General features: G+C 34.3%; 1 protein-coding gene across 3 annotated transcripts in view; it reads left to right on the top strand.

The window, feature by feature from the left end:
- Nucleotides 1-22,387, top strand: part of LOC146397796 (uncharacterized) — a 519,577-nt gene that overhangs the window by 401,534 nt on the left and 95,656 nt on the right. The gene's annotated exons all lie outside the window — the stretch shown is intronic.

The raw sequence follows: 22,387 nt of genomic DNA on the forward strand, positions 1-22,387 counted from the left end.
TTTACTGAGGAGACTAAAGTAAAAGTGTCTTAGGAGGCCAACAAGATTAGGGCTCAAAGTATGTAAGGTTAGTTGTAGCAAAATAAAGTTATATTTCTGTACACCTGCCTTTAAGCATGTTACACCTGAGGTAAATATTTATCGTTTGTATTTATATACTGTAGTTCTTATCTCTCTCTTCCTACATGTATAACTACTCTGTTTAGTTTGTTCATTCTAACGATACATGTATAAATTCACGACAAAGTGAAAGACACAGCGCTAGGATAAGTCAGTATAATGTAATGATAAAGTACATATTCAAAAACAAAACTGATATGAAATTTGAACAAAATTAGAGAAATTAATACAAGGAAGACTTCTTATGGAAAGCGACATGATACCTCTATTATAAATAGGCTCCAAAAGCCAAAAAAAAAAAAAATCCAAAAAAGAAAACACAACAGAACATGAAACAAAAACAAACAAAAAGACAAAACATATAAGGCTGACATTTATCATTTTCTCTCTTCTTGCAAAGACTGTTTAATGGTTGTCTGAGGAATACTAGATTACTTTTTTTTTCAAATAGTCTAAAGATTTTATTCATTGTTTCTATAATTTGCTCACATTTCCATATCAGTTGCAAGCAACTTTTTGTTTTGCAGTAGTACTTACAAGTTTTGGATAGATAATCTCAATGCGTAGTACTCAGATAAATAATAGATGGCAGTAATTTATGGACTCAACGCTATACTAAAAGCCTTGGAATTATTAACTACATATAACACATGTGCCTGACCACAAGAAATGTACTTATGGAGTTCTGTTATGGCTCAGTGGTTAATGAACCCGGCTAGTATCCATGAGGATGCGGGTTCAATTCCTGGCCTCTATCAGTGGGTTAAGGATCCAGTGCTGCTGTGAGCTGTGGTGTAGATCACAGACACGGCTTGGATCCTGCATGGCTGTGGCTGTGGCATAGGACGAAGCTATAGCTCCGATTCGACCCATAGCCTGGGAACCTCCATATGCCAAGGGTGAGGCCCTAAAAAGACAAAAGACAAAAAATAAAAAAGAAATATACATATTTTTTTAGTCATAATTAATATATATATTTATTTATTCTCTACTGTAAAATAACAGATATTATGATAAAACAATGTATGTTACTTCTGTGAAACTTAAGAAATATGAACAATAATAGCACTAGTCAAATTTATTGTGATACACAGAATGTGAAGTTACATATTTTTTCCCTCAACTAATTTTCTCAGCATAATTTATTAAACATACATTCATTTTACACTGGTTTATGACACTTCTTTATTACATAACACTCTGCATATACACATTCCATTTAAAGAAAATCTATCCTCTTTCAACTGATCTTTTTTATTTGCACAAATCCTATGCTAATTTATATTATCACTGCTCTAAATATGTTTTAATATTTGCCCATCTTTCATAATTCTTAAATATTACCATAGGTGTTTCTCAAAATTAATTTTAGGTGTCCTTTATATATTATTCTGTATATACTTAATACAAAATGATATTCTTTAGGCTTTTCCAAATATTAATGATCTATAACATAACAGCAATCATGCTATATCAGTAGTAACAGCAGAAACAATGGATAGAATGGGTATAAAATATAAAACTGAAAAATCACTTGCCCATCTGGAGGTAACAAGTAGAAACTTGTAATTTTGGGGGGAGGGGTATTTGATCAACCAAATGCCATGTCATAATTTATGGTTCTAGGATACAAAATTTCAGTGAACCCATGGAGTTACTACCCTTTTGCTAGTTACCAAGGACTCACTTAAGCCTATATGATACTTGGTTCACTGAGTCATCCAGTTTACTAGATTCCAACAGCAGGAAAAGTATCCAGACAGAGGATAAGGCAGAGTGGAAACCTGATGCTCTGCACAGAGTCAAAGCTGCGCTTAGATGCTGCACCGCCTTCATTGTTATAGATGAGCTCACAGCGTGTCTAGCAGTAAAAACTGCCAAGAAGTAAGGGATCTGGCTTGTCTTGTACCAAACTAAACTTCTATACTCTGCCTCTTTGTATAGGTCCATTCTATTGAAATGAATTTCAGGTGGATGTTTCTGAGATTAGATGGATGATATAAGCTTTTAAAAAACAGAAAAGCTATGTTTATTCTCCGACTAAACCTAATGGCTAGAAAATGGATTCACAGTTTTTACACCAAAGGCAATTGATCTTTATAACCAAACATCTGGCAAACCCTAGAAAAATGTAGAGTAATGCTGGATCATGTACAGGCAGGGTAAGTGGGTGCTTCCCTCTGAATTTAACTGATTAAAAATATTTTGCCAAAAGATTTTTTGTTTAAAGTAATTATTTTCATGACAAAGATACTATTACATTTAAATCACTTAAGCCTATAGTTTCATAAATGTGTGTTCAATATTAAATTTAAATTAAAAATAAGTTTCTGATCTAAATCACAAAAATATAGAACTCAGAAAGGACATTTATGACACTTACAATTGCAATTAAAAACTCTGGAGTTCCCGTTGTGGCTCAGTGGTTAATGAATCCGACTAGGAACCATGAGGTTGTGGGTTCGATCCCTGGCCTTGCTCAGTGGGGTGGGGATCTGGCGTTGCTGTGAGCTGTGGTGTAAGTTGCAGAGGTGGCTTGGATCCCGCGTTGCTGTGGTTTTGGCGTAGGCTGGTGGCTACACCTCCGATTGGACCCCTAGCCTGGAAGCCTCCATATGCCACAGAAGCGGCCCAAGAAATGGCAAAGAGACAAAAAAAAAAAACAACAAAAAAAAAAGCTTTTTGCTGGGGGAAGGTAATTCTTTTGTCTTAAATAAAATATGATTTTTTTGCTTTTTCATTATTTTTCCCACTATTTCAAAAGTAAAAGAGACATTTGAACATGCTCTTTTTTTTTGTAGAATTGTTTGTGCACTTTTTAGTTCATGAGTATATTTAAAAAGACACTAATCCTGAAATTTAGGGAATTCATTATATTAATTTGTGAGAAGAATAAACTCATCGAGAAGTTTATCTAGCAGAAATAGTTGTTTAGCATAAATTCAAAGCATTTCCTTAATCTTCCAATCATAATCTTTATGTTGATTTGGCCCATATAAGGGATATGTTATACAGCAATGCATTATAACAAAGAAATTAGCTTTATAGTATCCTTATGCATACTTTTTCTCAGACATGATGAAGTAGCAGGTTAAGGACCTGACATAGTCTCCATGAGGATGTTCAGTTCCTGGCCTTGCTCATTGGGTTAAGGATCCGACGTTTCCATGAACTGTTGCTTAGGTCTCAGATGCAGCTCCCATTCTACCCTTGCCCGGGGAACTTCCTTATGCCACAGGTGTGGCTCTTAAAAACAAAAACCAAAAAAAAGAGGAAGGAGAGGAAGAAATGCACTCTATCCAAGATCTCACCTGAATTATGCCAATTTCATGTCTTTACTGCACTAGTCTCATAGCAATGACTAGAACTGTAAAGATATAATTGCCACATTGGAATGTATACAATTCAGCCTAAAAGTATGTTAGTTCAATGGAAAGATGTTTCTATCAAATAAAGTCTAGGAAAAAAAGAGAAATGTTGTATTCCTCCTTTTCACTGGTCAGAGTACTTGCAGCAATTTAAATAGTGTTAATAATAATAATAATAATTATTATTATTATTATGTGCTTTTGAAACCAGTTGCATTGTTAAACACTTTGGATACTCAATATATACCTAGTGCCATTATTTTACCAATAATAAAGCTATGCCCAGAGATGTTAAGTTTCTTCAAATGTCTTAGCAAGTGGTGGATCCAAGATTCAAAGCCAAGTTTAATTATGATGATTGTGAAAATTTAAAAGTTAATAATTATATCCTTTTAAAACTTTATAAAGTTATATAACTGCAGTGTTTCACAAAATAACTGAACAAACATCTAGTAACATCAATTGAAGTAGAACTATCCATGTGCAAGCTTACTTTTAAGTCTACTATGTCTACAGAATTAGTAGTTATTTTGAAGAGTGTTGAGAAATTTTCAGATTATAGTTCCCATTTGACTTTATACACATTTTATCAGGAGACATGTTCAGCCTCCCCCCTGCCTCCTATCCCTCCAAAACTAAATTAAATAGTTAAACAATCCATAGCTTAAATAAGGAAGATAATTGTTTATAATATATACAGATAATACTGAAAGCATCATCAATTTTTCTCAAAAAAATTTTACAGAGGATTGCTTCACATATTTATATTCACTTTTTTTTTAGGGCCACAGCCACAGCATATAGAGGTTCCCAGGCCAGGGGTCTAATCAGAGCTGTTGCTGCTGGTCTACACCAGAGCCACAGCAATGCCAGATCCGATGCAACCGTGACCTACACTGCAGCTCACGTCAATACCGGATCCTTAACCCACTGAGTGAGGCCCAGGATTGAACCCACCTCATGGTTCTAGTCAGATTTGTTTCCACCGTGCCACAATGGGAACTCCTATATTCACTTTTTAAAGACATAGTTGGGAAAATTTTAACATTGTGTTTCAGAGTCCATTATGATTTTTTTCCTACTGTAAATAACATTATTGTAATTTTGGTTGGAGTAGATATTTGTCCCAATTTAACTGCTTATGAAATTATAATTTGTTGGCCAAAAATTTATCATAGACTTATTATTATTTATCTACATACATTTGTCTTTTAGCACCACATCCATGGTATATGAAAGTTCCCAGGCTAGAGGTCGAATTGGAGCTGCAGCCGCCACCCTACACCACAGCCACAACAAGGCAGGATCTTAGCTGCATCTGCTACACCACAGCTCATAGGAACACAGGATCCTTTAACCCACTGAGCAAGGCCGGGGATCAAACCCGTGTCCTCATGGATATGGGTTCATTATCACTGAGCCAGAGTGGGAACTCCCTATAGATATATTTTGATTTCCAGTCTGTGAGCGCAAAGATTTTTTTCCTGAACCATGGATACAAAAGAATTCTGAAAATTTTCTCTTTCTCCCTCCAAATGGAAAACTCAGTTATGATGATTCTTTACTGATAAATAGTTCATCGTACATGTATATGTTCCATCAACACTTGTGGTAGCCAATCATGGGCATCTCTTTCCAGCTTCTTAAGTGACTTCTCATTTTTAGCTTGAGATCCACAAAACCTGCATCTTTGTATTCTACCAATCTTAGATCTGGGTATTAAATATTTACCAGCACACTTCTGATTTTGAATCTCCTTTAGTCTGATCATTCCACAGTACAGCAAAGCTTAGAACTAGAACTTGTATTTTAGTGAAAGGACTGGGGGAAACATGGTAAAGACTCTTGGAGCTGGTTATTAATCCCTTTCCCAGGCAATATTCTGACTTCTTAGTAAGCCCTTATTTCTAAACTGCACCAAGAATGCATTTTGAATGGGTATTTTATAAAGTAAGGGGGGAAAAATATAAGATATTTTATGGACTATGCCATTTGGGGAGCTTGTGAAATATGATACAGAAGTCTTGAGTGAAGACTTAGAGACATTGTATTCACTAGCATGATGTAAGGTAGGTAAGTCACTTCTCTTCGCTTGGCTAGAAAGCTGCTCCATGAAATTTGATGGGTGTCAGGAGTTCTTTTAAAATGGTTAGAGACTTCTGTGATCCAAATGGGATTTCTTCAGGCTGAAAAAAGTTAACTTCAAATATTTCACAGAAGATTTCAGGTGATATTTGGATTTAGCATTTGTATTTATTTCTGCAACTTATTTCACCTGAGAAGTGAGTACACAACCTCCATTAGAAATGCTTTCCATGCCTTTAAGATTCAGTATTACTGTTTATGATCATCAATGGCATACAGCTATTTATTACCTTATAATGGATTTGTGGGAGGGGGGAAAAGGAGGGATTAAGTACTTTAAATCATATGTGGTATAACTTTCCTTTGGTGGGGAGTGATGAGGAAGGTACCTGGAATGCAAGCTGAACAAGAAGGATGATAGCACAAAGACAGATACAACTAAACAAATGTTATTATGGAAAAATGGCAATTAAGATTCTCTTAATTAGCCTGTCATTTTGTATTTATCATCATAATGTTTGTTTTACAATGCTTTATTAAATCTGGCTTCATGACAAACAGTCTGCTGGCAATGCATCCTGCTGTGTAGCATATGGTGTTACACCTAATGAATATTAATGCTGTGAAGTATAAATGGTCTTCAGGGATAGTGCTGATGGCTGGGAAACTCCTGCATGTGGCATTACTATTCAGAAAGGTTAACTTATATGTTTCTCATCATTTTTTTCTCCTCGTGACCTACTCTTTGCCTATGAAATCTCAAATGTGCATTCACAAGTTTAAAATATTTCCCTTTTGGTATTATTTTGTCTGTTCTTTTAAGTAGCCTTCCCCTGTTGTTTCTTCCCACCGACTGACTTCTCAGGATGTTTCTCTTCATTTGCATGCTTCTCGCTCAGGTGAGGCTGTCACTCCAAGTCATTCACTTGCAACTGGACCAGATGTTTCAATCCTCTCTCTCTACCATGTTCCCATACTCTAACGTTTCCAAACTCAGGATTAGGTCATTTTTTTAAAAATATTGCATTATATATACTTTGCTGATTGTAACCCCTTTCTCCCCCACTGCCATCCAGATGCAGTTTCCAGTAATTTCTAACTAGTTAAAGAAATAAGAAATGAGAAAGAATAAAACCCAGAAATTTTATAGTAAGAAGAATATTTTGCTCCACATCATTATTTCAAAATGTGCTTTGGATTTCAACTTGGGTCATTATAAACCACATCTAACCTAGAGTACAGCAAAGCAATCCCCCAAATTAGCATTGTATGTTTTTTGCCAACAATATGCAAAATTTTGGATAGAAAGCTTAAGTCAACCATACCTTGATTGACTTTAAGTAAAATCTTTCAGGATTTTAGAGAGAGCTTATCAAAAAATCAATCATGAAATTATATGATTATATTTGGGGGCTATTTCTATAAACATTGAAAAATGTGTAGGCTGAAAATAAATGATTGCAGATGGGAATATACATGTCACCATCCAAATAAATCTCCTTGTGCAATATTGCATTAAAAAGTGCTCTACTGTACATCATGTAAAGTAATTAGATGCAAATCTTACCAGCAAAACAGTTTAAGAATAGTAAGATATCATTAAACAGTCTGCAAGTATTCTGAAAATGTCTGCTCTTATTCTTAAGTTAATCATGGTCATACCTACATTAGTTAATTTTTTTCAGATACATTGGAGTTGGAGAGGGGAACGAGTGGCTTGCAAAACTTGATTTTAGCAGCCAGAACTGGGAATCATCTCTCAAACCCAAATAATATAGGAGTAGATTCTGTCTAATGATGAATAATGATGCTTTTACTATTTGTTGGTCATTTACTATTTATATAGTATTTTATATACTCTAATTTAATTTTAAACATCATGTGAAGTACATTTTAAAAAGTGTTTCAAAATGCAGATGCTTTTAGTTCTGATGCGGCCACCATAATGTCATCTCATGTCTAGACTGAACTATGTTTCCAGGGAGCTTTCTTTTTTTTTTTTTTTTTTTTTTTTTTTTTTTGTCTTTTTGCTATTTCTTTGGGCCGCTCTTGCGGCATATGGAGGTTCCCAGGCTAGGGGTCGAATCAGAGCTGTAGCCACCGGCCTACGCCAGAGCCACAGCAACGCGGGATCCGAGCCGCGTCTGCAACCTACACCACAGCTCACAGCAAACGCCGGATCGTTAACCCACTGAGCAAGGGCAGGGACCGAACCCGCAACCTCATGGTTCCTAGTCGGATTCGTTAACCACTGCGCCACGACGGGAACTCCCCAGGGAGCTGTCTTATGAAGGGCACACTGGAAGTGCCACAATATTTCTATTTCCTTCTAATTGAGGGGGGGATTCTTTTTCTCAGATTGGATCATTATCTGAAAGTTGCTATTTCTATCATAACAACCCTTCATACACTTATTCCCTGAATTTGTATAGCTCATATCATATCAATAGGTGGTACACAAGAGGCAGAGAATCTCAAGGTGATGAGACAGAGGGAGAGAAACTGTTCTTGAGCTAATACATAAGAAAACACAGATATTAGACTAAGTATATGGAGTAATGCCTTCTTACCAAATCCAGTTATATCCTGGGAAGAGCAGTATGAGGTTAATTAGATGAAAGTGGTTGCCTATGATCAATAAACCCAGAACAATAGCAGCAGTAGTGTCAATAGAATTTAGAAAACACAAGAAGGACAAATACAAAAGCAATTTGTTTAGCCAAACACAAATGATGATTTATTTTTCTTTTCAACTAGATTCTTCATGTATAACATTATGCATAGACTCATATATACAGAACAATTGTATAATGTTATATACTAAGAAGCTCTTTCTATAAGAGCTGTAAAATTATAATCTATTGTCTCACTTATTGTATGGTCTATATGAAATTTATAGTAAAATGTATATTATTCTCATTTTGGAGTGTGAATTTAGTCACTTTAAGTAAATTTATATTTTTTGTGTGTGTTTTTTTCCTCTTTATAAATATATAGTCAAGGTTCCCTTGTGGTATTGTCGTGGGTAGTTATCTGAGCTGGATAAATCCCATCTGACAGTGGTATTCTGATGTCTGACTTGAAAACGAGAGAAATGGCACCTCTTACTGAACTGTATAGAGATAATTTTCTAGGTATTTTAATTATTATAGTATTTTCAGTACTTATTCCATTCAGTCAAATACTGAGTTACTGTCGCAGGCTCAGGTCAGTCTTGGGAGCATAACAGAAGTAACCTCTTCAGAAATTGCATGTGGTAAAGAAAATACCATGAGACAGCACAAAGCCTTTAGCTGAGTGGAGAAACAGAGTCTGAATGTTCAGAAGAGGTGGGAGGGTGGAGCATCAAGGATTGTAAACAGGAACAGCTTAAAATAAGACCTCAGGGCCATCAAAGAGCATGTGTTCTCTTGTTCAGTGTGTTCAATGTACATATGTAGTCCAGTTGTTATGGTTGTTAATAGAAGCTTCTCAATCTTTTCCAGAAGGAGAGGCCCTGCTTTTATAGCTTTGTGCTTAGAAAAGAAAAAAAAAAAAACAATATTTTTTTTGTATTTTCTATACAGCCCCCCCAAAGAAGTTTGGCTGCATCTTCTTTTCTGAGTAAATCTGCTAATGCCATATTAGAAAAAATAACAAAATGAAGTAATAATCCCAATTTTTTTAGAAAGTACTACTTTCTCATCTCTTTACTAACAGAATAGCTAGCAAATAATAATACATTACTGCTTAAATAGTTAGTGGTAGTATTTTATTTTTCACTTTTAATTTCATTTGGTAACAGTATTTTGTTTAATATAGCAAAGTTCAAATAACTCCTAAATAGTAGCAGTGTTGTAAAATTATTTGGAAATTATATTTTGAAAATCTCTACACATGATTATACGTAACTACTAAAATCTTTAAATGGTGGAAATGGAAGGGTCTGTATAAAAAAAAAAAAAAAAACAAAAAAAAAAAACAAAACCAAAAAAACTTGGGAAGTTAAGATATCAGCCAATCATTAAAACCAGAGTCCTATTATATTGCAGGCTTCTTACATTTCCTAGCAAGTGAACAACCAATGAAATGAACCCAAGGATAATACAAACACCAATAAGAGTTGCATCCTCAATATAAAGCAGTAAATCCTTTGTTTATGCAGCTGCTCCAGCAGAGCACTTCGGAGCTAAAAGGGTGAATTTCAATCAAGACAAACTGTTCTATACTTTTGTTGGGGTAGGGGGAACTCATTGATACGTCCTCCTAAAAGGGGAAATTAACAACACAAGAAAGGTAAATGCAGATATCTCTGAAGATGAATGTCTTAATAACAATTTCCCAAAGTTTGACTTTTCACCCAAATTTCCTCAAATATAAATAATACCATGTGAAGACAGCTTTGTTTTGCCATGTTGAGCTTAGTGCTCCAAATGAGCTAATTATACACAGTAATGTTTGACAATAAACATTTCTCAGGACACTTTTGTTTTCAACTGAAGGAAACCCAGCTTGAACAAACTCAGGCCAAAAGGGAAATACATTTGTTCACAGAAACATACCACCAAAAGTCCTATGAGCAGCTGGCTTTATGGACAACTGTAAACAAGAAAGGGAATATTTCCGGGCTCTCCATCTCACATTGTCAAGTTTAGTCCTTCTTTGTGCAGACGTGCTTCGTCCACTCTGTGGATGTCACGTCTACCAACTGCTTCTGTGGCTATGGTTCTCTCCTCACCAATCCAGAAGAATTAGCTCTCTGAAGTTTCAATTTCAAAATGTGGAGAAACTATCTGAGTGGCACATCTTTGAGTATGTACACAACTCTTTCCAATTAATGATGGCCAGGCTGGGCCTTGAAAGATGTTAGTTTTGACTCAAACTACAAGGTTGAAGCAGTGATGGGGATGATGGAAGAAGAGGGACAGTTGTCCAGAATAATGTTGAATGAAATAATAGATTTAACCACCGTGTATAAATTTGAATCTGTTACAATTTTTTTTCTCATTTTGTGCATTTACTTATATTGGTAATTCTCATGATTTTAAAGGAATATATATATTTTTCTGTATAATTACTGTTTATAATCATAGAAGAAAATACTAACATAGTATGGGAAGTAGAAATCCTGTATCACAGACACCCATTTTGAAAACAGTGTTGAGCATATTTTTAAGTGGGCAAAATAATATTTCACCTGGAAATAATTTATCTTTCAAATCAATAAAGCTTTTGTATACTGAGCTTTGCTATGTGATGCTAGGAAATGTTTTAGTAACTTTAGACATATCACTTATTTTTATAAGAATTCAGAATAAAATAGATCCTTTACAAGTGAAAAAATTTAGACTTAAGGTTTTATAACTTTCTCAGTGTTATAGTAGAGTAAGAATTTCGAACTCAGTTTCTCTAAATCCTCTTATTTATTCATATACTGTAAGATACACAGTAGTGAAATTCTGTCTTTTGTGTGGCTCTAAAACCTAGGAGGAGAATACTATTAAAATTATACTTACTTTATTAAAAAAAAAGAACTACAGAATGTGAACTGGAATTTTATCAAGTCTGACAAACACGAAAACAATTGCTAAATAGGTAAATTTTCCTTGTGTTGTGTTTCAGATTCATCATTTTTCTAATACCTCACTTACTTAAAAAAAAAAAGGCTTTAAAAAAGCTAGAGTAAGGAAATCAACAAATCAATACCTCATGTTATCTTAATTGTCTCTCTTTTTTTTAAAAAGTCTTGTACCATGATTCCATAGCCATTCATATAGAAATTGCAAAATTAATTTCCTACACCATGAGATTCTACACTTTCAAGGTTCTTTCCAGTGTACTTACTTTATTAAAAAAAAAGAACTTACTTTATTAATACTTACTTTATTAAAAAAAAAGAACTACAGAATGTGAACTGGAATTTTATCAAGTCTGACAAACACGAAAACAATTGCTAAATAGGTAAATTTTCCTTGTGTTGTGTTTCAGATTCATCATTTTTCTAATACCTCACTTACTTAAAAAAAAAAAGGCTTTAAAAAAGCTAGAGTAAGGAAATCAACAAATCAATACCTCATGTTATCTTAATTGTCTCTCTTTTTTTTAAAAAGTCTTGTACCATGATTCCATAGCCATTCATATAGAAATTGCAAAATTAATTTCCTACACCATGAGATTCTACACTTTCAAGGTTCTTTCCAGTGTCACCAATTTGTTATCTATGTTAGTCCCTCTCCTGCTTTCTTTAGAACTTTCAAAGATTATTGAGTTATATAAGTCCCAAATCTGTATCTTCCACTGTGGCCTTAATCTTAAATAGAACCAACTACTAACTGATCTTGTTCTTCCCTTAAAAACAAATGCTCCTTTTAATAAGTTAGTAATGTTTGTGAATATATGACAGTGGGTTTTGGGTGAGAGATGGTCTTATTAAAATTGCCTTTTAGCTATGGCTTGAAGGATAAGGGCTGGTTTGGTTTCGCTTTTATCCTTCTTCCAGTAAACACACAAGCATATTCCAAAATCACTTACTAAGCAGGCACTTAAAGTAGTCAGAAAGTTATTGAGCAAGTATTTATCGAAGGCCTACTATGTGCCATGCACAATTCAGGATGCTGGGAAATGGCAGTAAACATGACAAACAAGGAACTTATATTTTAGAGAAGAGAGACAGAGTCAACAATAAATGAAGAATGAAATAACAATAAAGAAACTGCAAAATATTAAAATAAGAGCTACTTAGTTTTGATACTCAGAAAAACTCTTAAAGATATGATAACCCTGAAGTGGTGAGAAGGATACAACCACAAAAGATTCAGATAAAAACTTCTAAAAAAAAATCACTAAAGGTTTCCTATGTAAAATGAGTCACCAGTTATCTCTAAATTGATACCAGATAAGCTTGGAACAGTGCATGAGTTATGTAGGACTTGGTAAAACGGGCAAGAATTTCAAGCCAGGGAACAATTTGTTCTGATTTATCATTCCATCTTGCCTGCTAAATATATTGGGATATGGAGGCAATTGTGTAGAGGAAACATTAGAGAGAAAGAAGACAATTAGAAGGCCATTATAGTTGTTTGGGAAAGAGATGATGATAGCTTGAACTAGAGTGATACAAGGGCTTAGCTGACCTGTCTTCTTTGTGCAATCTGATCCTTTCTTCCAAGAAGACATAACCCAACACCAAAATAGCAAGTAGAACATGGGCTAAATTTTCACATAGACTTACTCCTTGGCTAGATGCCTTTGTCCTCTGACTTATCCATATAACCACACCCTGAACATGGTAGTAATAGTTGATTTGTGTGAAGTGAATGGATTCAGAATAGATTTAAAAAACAGAATGGGAGTTCCTGTCGTGGCGCAGTGGTTAATGAATCCGACTAGGAACCATGAGGTTGCGGGTTCGGTCCCTACCCTTGCTCAGTGGGTTAACGATCCGGTGTTGCCGTGAGCTGTGGTGTAGGTTGCAGACGCGGCTCGAATCCCGCGTTGCTGTGGCTCTGGCGTGGGCCGGTGGCTGCAGCTCCGATTCGACCCCTAGCCTGGGAACCTCCATATGCCGCGGGAGCAGCCCAAAGAAATAGCAAAAAGACAAAAAAAAAAAAAAAAAACAAAAAACCAGAATGAATGAAAGAATTGATATTTGGTTATAAGATTGAGAGGAGGATATGAATCAAAGGTAATATCTAAATTTTGGTTTGAGGTACTCGGTAGATGTTTACTAAAGTCAAAAACAATGTCAACATGAGAATGGGGATAAAAAGCAAATAGCTGTGTCTTAGCAAAACTATATAAGATGTCTATTTGAAATCCAAGTGAAAATGTCATGTAGTAATCAAGAAAAATTAATTTGGTCTTTTGGAGGAATGACTCACATAGTGATAGTATATAAAGTCACAGGATTAGATGAGCTCACATAGGTTAGTGACTAAAGTCTAGGTGGAGAAAATGGGGGCTTCAGGACCAGGTCCTGGAACATGTTGGCATTTGAGATTAAACAGTGAAGGGGATGCTATCAAAGGAGAGAGAGTTGAGATGAGAGGAAAACCAGGGATTCAAAGGAAGAAAGTGTTTCAAGGAGATAACTCTGTGTTTTGACAACATGTAGGTCATTGGTAACCTTGCAAAGAATAGACTAAGTGGAGCCGTAGACCTGGAAGCTCTGTCTGCATGATATGACCAAAAAATGTAGGAAAGAAAGTGGCAATATTATCTACCAAAGATTTTTTTAATGCATTTTGTCATGGGGGGAGCAGAGAGATAAGATTACAGTTAGGGTAGGATGGGGTAGGGATGGGATGTGGTGGTCAGATTTTTACTTTTGTTTCTAGAAAGACAAATGGAAATGATTCATAATAATTGAGAAACTATATGCAGGAAATGGAGGGAAGGTTATTAGTAGGAAAGCCCTTGAGAGAATAAAAGTCTTGAAAGAACTGTGGAGAAGTGATGTAGTTCACAGAATGGCCAGTTTTCAGTTAGAGGGAGAGGCTGAAGAGAACAGTTAGAGCAGAGTTAGAGCAACTCAGCGCTTTCCTGTTGACAGGGGGTGCTTTGCAAAGGGCACATTTGAAGGGTCTGGGAGTTAAGAGATTAGAGGAGATTAATGGATATACAGCAGAGCTGTGGGAATGGAGTTCACTTGATGATGGATGGCATAAGCGTCTTGAGCTTCACTGAGAGACTAAGGAGAATCACAAAGTGAGGAATGACGGGATTAACCTTGATAGTTTTTTGAGAGAAGGTGGGTAAACAGTTCAAGCTGGAAAACACAAGGTTGCCACATTTCCATTTCCTGCAGCTCTTATTTCTTGATGACCAAGTGATTGAAACTTCCTTAGAGACCTTCTTCTTTAGGTGGCCTGGAAGCCAAGTCTCAGGACGCTATTTCTGGGGGAGCAATCATGTGGTGGGTGGGGCTTGAAGGGGAGAGACTAGATATTGTGTCTTGTCAGCAGCATGGAGATGTTGGCTGCTTGGGAAACAGAGGGAAGAGCATGGGACAGGGTTTGTCAATTGATTGAGTGAAGCAGTAGTTGATGAAATAAATGATTGATTAATAATTAATATCTCCTGAAATAAAACAAGATGTTTCTCTGAAGGGTTAAAATAATTTTTTTCTTCCACTAATAAATTCTCTAGTTTTTGTACATTAAATTTCAAAGCTATAGAATTTCCTACTGCTCTCAAAAATCATCTGATTAAGTACCTGTAAAAATCTCTATGGAATCTGTACCTTTTCTAAGGAAGAAGAAATTCATTTTTTTTCTTTCACCCTTACCACTAGTTACAGCATCATTTTCGATATTCGTATTCTCTACCTTAATTAATGGCATTATGCAAACTGCAATTTCTCACTGAAAATATTGAAACAAATTAGTTCTTTCTTTGCTTCAGGTAGTTTTTTCCTATGTTGATAACAATTACAAAAGATTTCAATTTTACATTATGGAAAGCAGTTTGGAGTATAAATATAACAGACACTGTTAGTTGTCTACATAATATTCACCTATCAGAAATCAGTTTCTGGATTAGTTGGAAGTGTTTAGTGCAAGAAACAGAAAACTGAAGCTTCAGTAATTTCAAGAAATAAAGGCTTATTTTTCAGATAACAAGAATTCTCTTTAAATAGTGTTCTGTAAAATATAAGCATTATAAATCAATTTTGTCAATATTTTCAAAACAGTATGTGTTATTACAAATATCACATTTTAAATTTTATGTTTGTTTTCTATTGTCCCCGCTCATGTACACATATAAGGCAAAATGTTTATACTTGAAATAGATCCTAAAATAAAAAGAAGTAGTTTCTTCTTCATCATTTGAAAGGCTTTAAAATTTTTCTCCAGGTGTTTTAAAATATGAAATAGCAATTATTCATATCTTAGAAACTTCATGGTGTTGATATTCCATTTTGATGCTAATCCGGAAATGCATTTCCCTTGCTATGCAGAAAATCAGTATTTTAAAACATTATTCAAAACAGAAGTAAAAGCCATCATGTGACTTAAAATGTTTGCATATGTTAATAAGTAATATTTACTTTTAATAATTAACTGGCACAATAAGAAAAATAATGATATTTATCTACAAAAATATTGGTTATGTTAAATAGTTAAAAAAATCATTACAAGATTGGAAGTACAAAAATAGGGAATAATTATATCAAGGCACATCTAAAAGGTTTCTTTATATTAAATGTGTTAAATCATTAAAAATAATACTTTAAAAGACTTAACAAAGGCCTTGCACTTCTGGCCAAGATGGAGTAACAAGAACTGGATTTATCCTCTTGAAGGAAGCAACTTAAAGCCAGGCATCACATGTGGAAAACAAAAAAACAGGTTTTAGATATTAGGCAGAAGAGAACAGTAATTCCTGAAAGATAGAAAACAAAATAGATGAGCCCTACAATTATCTCAGCCTTCTGTCTGGAAAGAATTACAGATTACACGGCAAGGCAAAGGAAAACAGGCAGAGCCTGCCAATCTTCCTGAGTTGAAAAGAGAGTTGGGAGTCCAAGAAGACCAGGGTGGCTGGAGTTCCCTGGGGAGCGTATGTATGAGTGAAGAGCTGTAGAAAGGGTAAATGGAAGACTGAGATGGTAAACAGTAAAACAGACCAAATCAAAATTCTAAAGAATAATTTATAGTTCCTTAAATAAAAATACAGTTAATATAATGAACAGTTTATTAGATATTTCAGAGAAAAACAATTAGTGACCTTGAAGACATGAAAATAGAATTTATCCAAAATGAAATATAGAGACAAAACAGACTGGGGAAAAAAGTAAAAGTAGCATCGGTGAGCTATAACTTCACGCAGCCTCATATAAGTGTAATTGGAGTCTCTGAAGAAGAGAAGATAGCTTTGAAGTTCAATGAACTCAAAGAACAAGACACATAAAGAAAACTACACAAAGGGATACCATACTCATCCTGTTCACAGTTAGCTGGAGTGTTTGGGAACCATTATGTAAGAGGAAAAAGAAAAACAATAACAGCAAACAATGCAAGAAAGAATTTCAGTAGAGGAGGCAGTAGAAGAATATTTTTTAAGAACTAAAATGGATAAAGAAAACTGTAAACCCTAAAGCAAGCACCAACAATTAAAATAAGTACATCTTTTATTATATGTATTATTAAAATAAAATAAATTATAACTAAAATATAAATTATAAAAATTATAACTTTTCCTCCATATTGACCAGAGGGGGAAAGAATTGATAGAATTACAGAATTTAATTCCCTAAGGGTCCTTGTCCTTTATTTTTTTTTTTTCAGGGCCATACCTGCATCATATGAAGTTCCCAGGCTAGGACTTGAATCAGAGCTGCAGCTGCTGGCCTAAGCCACAGACACAGCAACACTGGATCCTTAACCCACTGAGCAAGGCCAGGGATCAAATGTGCATCCTTAGGGATACTAGCTGGGCTAATTACTGCTGAACCACAATGGGAACTCCTCCGTTAGGGTTCTCATTTAGACCCTATATCTAGAGCTTGGCCTATGCTAGACTGTGATGGCACTACATTTAAACTTCAGAGGCTGGGCCTCTACATTCTCAACCCTCTCATTGCCACCTTGGGCCCTGATTCAAATTGAAGATCAACTCTCATCATATGGATGGACACATTGAAGCCCAGAAAGTAGAAAGACTAGATACTCATCAGTCAGGGATGTTTTATAAGTGAAGCACCTTTATCAAAAGAAAGTTTGACTAGTTGACCCCTAATTTCATTCCAACACAAAGGCTCTAAAATTATAAGATTTGTCCAAAAGAAGCCAGCTACTTAGAAGCAAAGCCTGGGCAGAACCCAGGTCTGTCCACTCTCAGTTCAGAAGCCATGGGAAGATGAACCCTCGTTTATCTTTGCTGGTGAGTTCACCATCAATTTGGATTTTTCAGCTCATATCTTAAACATCTGTTAAGCACATGCAGTGAAACCAAGCTCCAAAAGGGAGTTTGTCTCATCTAGCAATATCTTTGGGAAAATCAGCACTCTCAGGGCTCTCTAATCCCTTCCTTTCCAGTCTACTTCTTAGCTTGACTATCTAAGGAACTTCATCTGATTCCTTCATCAAAGAGATCACCATCAGAGTTCGGAGCTCCAAACTGGCCATAACTTGAGATGTTTTAAGCAAAGCTTTCAAACAACTTTGTACTGGATACTGGCATGGAAGAAGAGCCCTATGTCTTTGCCATGCAAAGCCTCTCAGAGTTCTTCTAATTCTGTTGGTTCTTAATGCTTAAACGGAACTCCTCTGACATTAACCTGAGCAAGTGCTGTGTATTTGGGACGACAGGAAAAAAGTTCAAGCAAAAAACATCTTTGAGAACATTATCAGCTTGCTTGATTTCTGCAGGCTATTCCATTCGGCCTGACCCACATCTCTGGAGGAGGCACCCTAGAGACCACAGACTGGCAAAACTTGGGCTCCCTGGGAAGTGGTGAGCTGCAGGAACAAACTGTTCCTTTTCTCAGAACAATCAAACCTGCAAACTCACCCTTACTGGAACAAAATCATTAAATTACTATTTTTTTCCTCCCGCTTTCCTTTAATGTTATGAAGCCACTGAACTCATACTGCTATTGACCAGGCCATTCATTTGCCAAGTAAGTATAAGCGGAAGCTGTTAAATTGTTGTCAGATGCTGATGATAATCTCTTGTAAGGGTATCTAAGTTCTTCCTAGCTATTTGAGTCTTCTCTCTTCAAATAGGCTGTATGCTCTGGGAAGACTATATGTCTTTGTTTTACTCACAGAGAATCTTGTTAGTGTTTGAAATAGAATTGGCATTCAATACACACATTAATCTATGGATGAGAATTTTTTTAAAGGTTTAGAGCCATTATGAATCTCAGTCTACAATCTGAGACATGCAGGAAAAAAAATGTACTTCATTTTCACTAAATAAAAAAAAAGAAGTTAAAGCTAATAAGAAAACAAAGGAGATTAAATTAATTATGAGTTCTTCATCCTATAAAAAGAGCAGAAAAAGAGGGGCAAAGTAACAAAGAACAGGTGGGGCAAATAAAAAACAAAACTGTATATATACGCCCAGTCTTTTCAGTAATCACATTTAAAATATGATTTAAATACCTCAATTAAAAGATAGAGATAGGATTAAAACAGCAACATCCAAGTATAGGCTATATAAGAAAACCAACTTTAAAACATAAAGATACAAGTAGGAGCACCTATTTTAATATCTGACAAAACAGATTTCTGATCAAAGATTATTACTAGGGATAAAGAACAGCATTTCATAAAGTTATCTAACAATCCAAAATAATTATTTAAATAAAAACACACTTCAAAATACATAAAACAGAAACTGATAGAATTGTAAAAAGAAATAGGCAAATCCACAATCACAGTTCAAGATTTCAACACCTTTTCACAACATAATATACCTTTGAACACTCCTTTCACAATAATTGATAGAATAAGTAGACCAAATCAGTAAGGTTTAGAAGACTAGAAAAGCACTATCAACCAACATGACCTAGTTGATATAGAATACTTCACCTAGCGAAGCAGAAAACATATTGTATTCAAGTGTATTAAAAACAGTTATCATTATAGGCCATATTATGAGCAATAAAACAAGTCTCAGTATTTTTGAAATAATTAAAATCTTGCAAGTATGTTCTCAGATAACAATGGAGCTAGCTGAATTAGAAATGAAAACCAGAAAATATCTGAGATTACCCAAATATTTGAAAACTGAATGGCAGACTTTTAAATAATCTATGTGTCATAGAAGACATCAGAAGGGAAATTTGTATTTTAAATGGAATAAAAGTAAAAAATACAACATATCAACATTTTCCAAATGCAGTTTAAGTAGTGCTTAGAGGAAAGATTGTAGCAATGAACATAGATATAGTAGAAAAAAGAAAAGTCTTATATCACTGACTTCAGTATCCACCTAAAGAACTAGAAAAAAAATTTAGTTGAATATAGTGAAAACAGGAAAAGGGAAATGGTAAAGGTAAATATAGTGAAAACAGGAAAAGGGAAATGGTAAAGGTAAAAGCAAAAATCATTTAAATAGAATAAAGAAAATATCAGTATTGAAATCATTGGAGCCTAAAGCTTGTGTGTGTGTGTGTGTGTGTGTGTGTGTGTGTGAAGATCATTAAAATAGAAAAAATTCTAACCAAATTTATGAAGAAAAAAATAAATGAAAATTTCTAATATCTCGATTGAGGAGATATAACTAAATATTCTACAAATATTAAAAATAATATGGGAACCTTATGAACAAATCTGTGCCAATAAGTTTGACAACTGAGAGGATAAAGAAAATTCTTTGAAATACACAGCTATCAAAGATGACTCAAGAAGAAATAGATAATGTAAAACTTCCTCTCTCTCTCTCTCTATATATATATATAAACAACAGGAATTTGTAGTTAAAAACCTTACTATAAGAAAACTCTAGGTGTGGATGTTTCTAGTGACATATTCTATGAGACACCGAGTGTTTTGTACATTAATTCTTCTAGACAATACAAAAGGAGTAAATTCTTCCCAATTCATTCTAAGACCAGCATCACCCAATACCAAAACCAGCCAAACACATTACAAGAAAAGATAACTACAGAAAAATATTTCTTATGAACATAGAGGCAAATATTCTTTTAAAAAATTTTAGCAAATCGAATGTAACACTGTGTAATGATCATGATTCATTACTATTTAGAGTTCATCCCAAGAATGCGGGCTATTTAAAGATCAATGCAATCTGTCATATTGACAGACTATTTAATGAAAATCATATGGTCATCTCCACAGTTATAGAAAAAACATTTGAAAATCCAAAATGCACTTCTGATTAAAACTCTCATCAAACCAGGAGTAGAAAATTTCCTCAACTAGATAAAAAAAAAAATAGTAGAAAACCTGCACTTAATCTTATGCTTAACAGCTAAAGAGTGAATGCTTTCTGCAGGGCATTAAAAAAATAAAATAAAATAAAGCTGTCAATTCTCATTACTTCTATTCAAAACTGTTTGGGAGGTTTTTAGTAGCTGAGGGAGAAAAAAAAAAGAAAGAAAAAATTTCTTTTAGAAAAATCTAGAATTAGTAAGTTAGTCTAACAAAGTTTATAGGACACATGATCAACATAAAAAATCAGTTGTAATTTTTGTGTCAGAGCAACAATTATATAAATTAAAATTACAAATACATTACCATTTAACAGTTTCTAATAAAAAAATATTAAATACTGAGCAATAAATTTGACAAAAGAAGTGCAAGATCTGTACTTTGAAAGTGGCAAAATATTGCTGTGATAAATTATATAAGACTTTAAATGGAGATATATACAGTGTCCATGTATTAGATACTATTATTAGATGTCGGTTCTCGCCATGTGGATATATAGGTTCAATGCAATCTCAATGAAAATCCTAACAGACTAATTTTGAGATTGACAAGCTTATTCCAAAATCCATATGAAAAGTCAAAAAAACTAGAACAGCCAAATATTATTCAAAATGAAAAACCAATTTGAAAGATTTATAGTACCTGACTTCGGGGCTGAATGCAAAGGCACAGTAATCAAAGCATAAAAGCATAAAAGCACAGTAATCAAACCCTTGGTTCTAGATAAATATATAGGTCAGTGAAAGAGAATGAAGTTCAGAAATAGACTCACAAATATGATTTCAACAGAAGTACAAAGGCAGTTCAATGGATAAAAGAAATCTTTTTCAACAAATGGTGCTGGAATAATTGGATATTTGTATGTGAAGAAAGAAATGAACTTAAATCTATATCTCATGCAGATTAACTCAAAATCAATCATAGCCCTATGAGAAAGACCTAGGATTAATTTTTTTCTGGTCATGGTTGAGGCATGCAGGAGTTCCTTGGCTGGGAAATAAACCCAAGCCACAGTACTGACAATGCTAGATCCTTAATTTCTAGACCACCAGGGAACTCCAGAATTAATAAATTTTAACAGAAAATATAGAAGAAAAATCTTTGTGATTTTAGATTAGACAAAGATTTCTTAGGTACTACACTGAAAGCATAATACTGACAAAATTTGATAAATTGGACTTCATCAAAATTAAGAATTTCTGCTCTTCAAAAGACACAGCTAAGATAATAAAGACATGACATAATATAGCAAAATATATTTTCAAATTATATATCTGATAATGAATTTGTATTCAGAATATATAATAAACTGACCAGATCAATAATAAAACAGGCAACATGGTAAAAATGTACAGAACATTTGAATGAATGGTTCCAAAGGAGTTGAAATGATAGCAAATGAGCATAAGAAGATCAACATCATTAATTGTTAGGAAAAAGAAAGCTACTATGAAATATCATTACATACTTGTTAAAATGTCAAAACTTTTAAAGCTGCACAGCGAAGTGTTCATATTATATAATTTAATTTCACTTATATAAAAATAAGAAAAGCAAACTAATTTATAGTCACAGAAATCATATAAGTAATGCGAAGGTGGATCTCGGGCATGACATGTCAACTGGTGCCCAAGAGGACAAAGGAGCATGAGAAAAACTTCAGTGATGATGGATATGTCATTTCACTGTATTCATGGTTTTGTAGTTATATTACGTATCAAAACATCAAAATAAACACTTTAAATATTTGCAGTTTATTGTTTGTTAATTATATGTCCTTAAAGCTGTATAAGGAAAAGAACCTTAATGTTTTATGTTGATGTATAGTGAAAATAATATGATGTGAATTTCTTTATGCTGTACTAGAAGCAAGTATTTCCAAATATTAACTCAGCCTGGCAATAAATTAAGTTTTAAAAAACTTTTTTTTTT

Source organism: Sus scrofa, chromosome 13 (genome assembly GCF_054392235.1).
Source record: "Sus scrofa isolate SSC_HxYL_T2T_F1_AM1 chromosome 13, Sscrofa_HxYL_maternal_Yorkshire_Landrace_v2.0, whole genome shotgun sequence".
Classification (NCBI taxonomy): Eukaryota; Metazoa; Chordata; class Mammalia; order Artiodactyla; family Suidae; genus Sus; species Sus scrofa.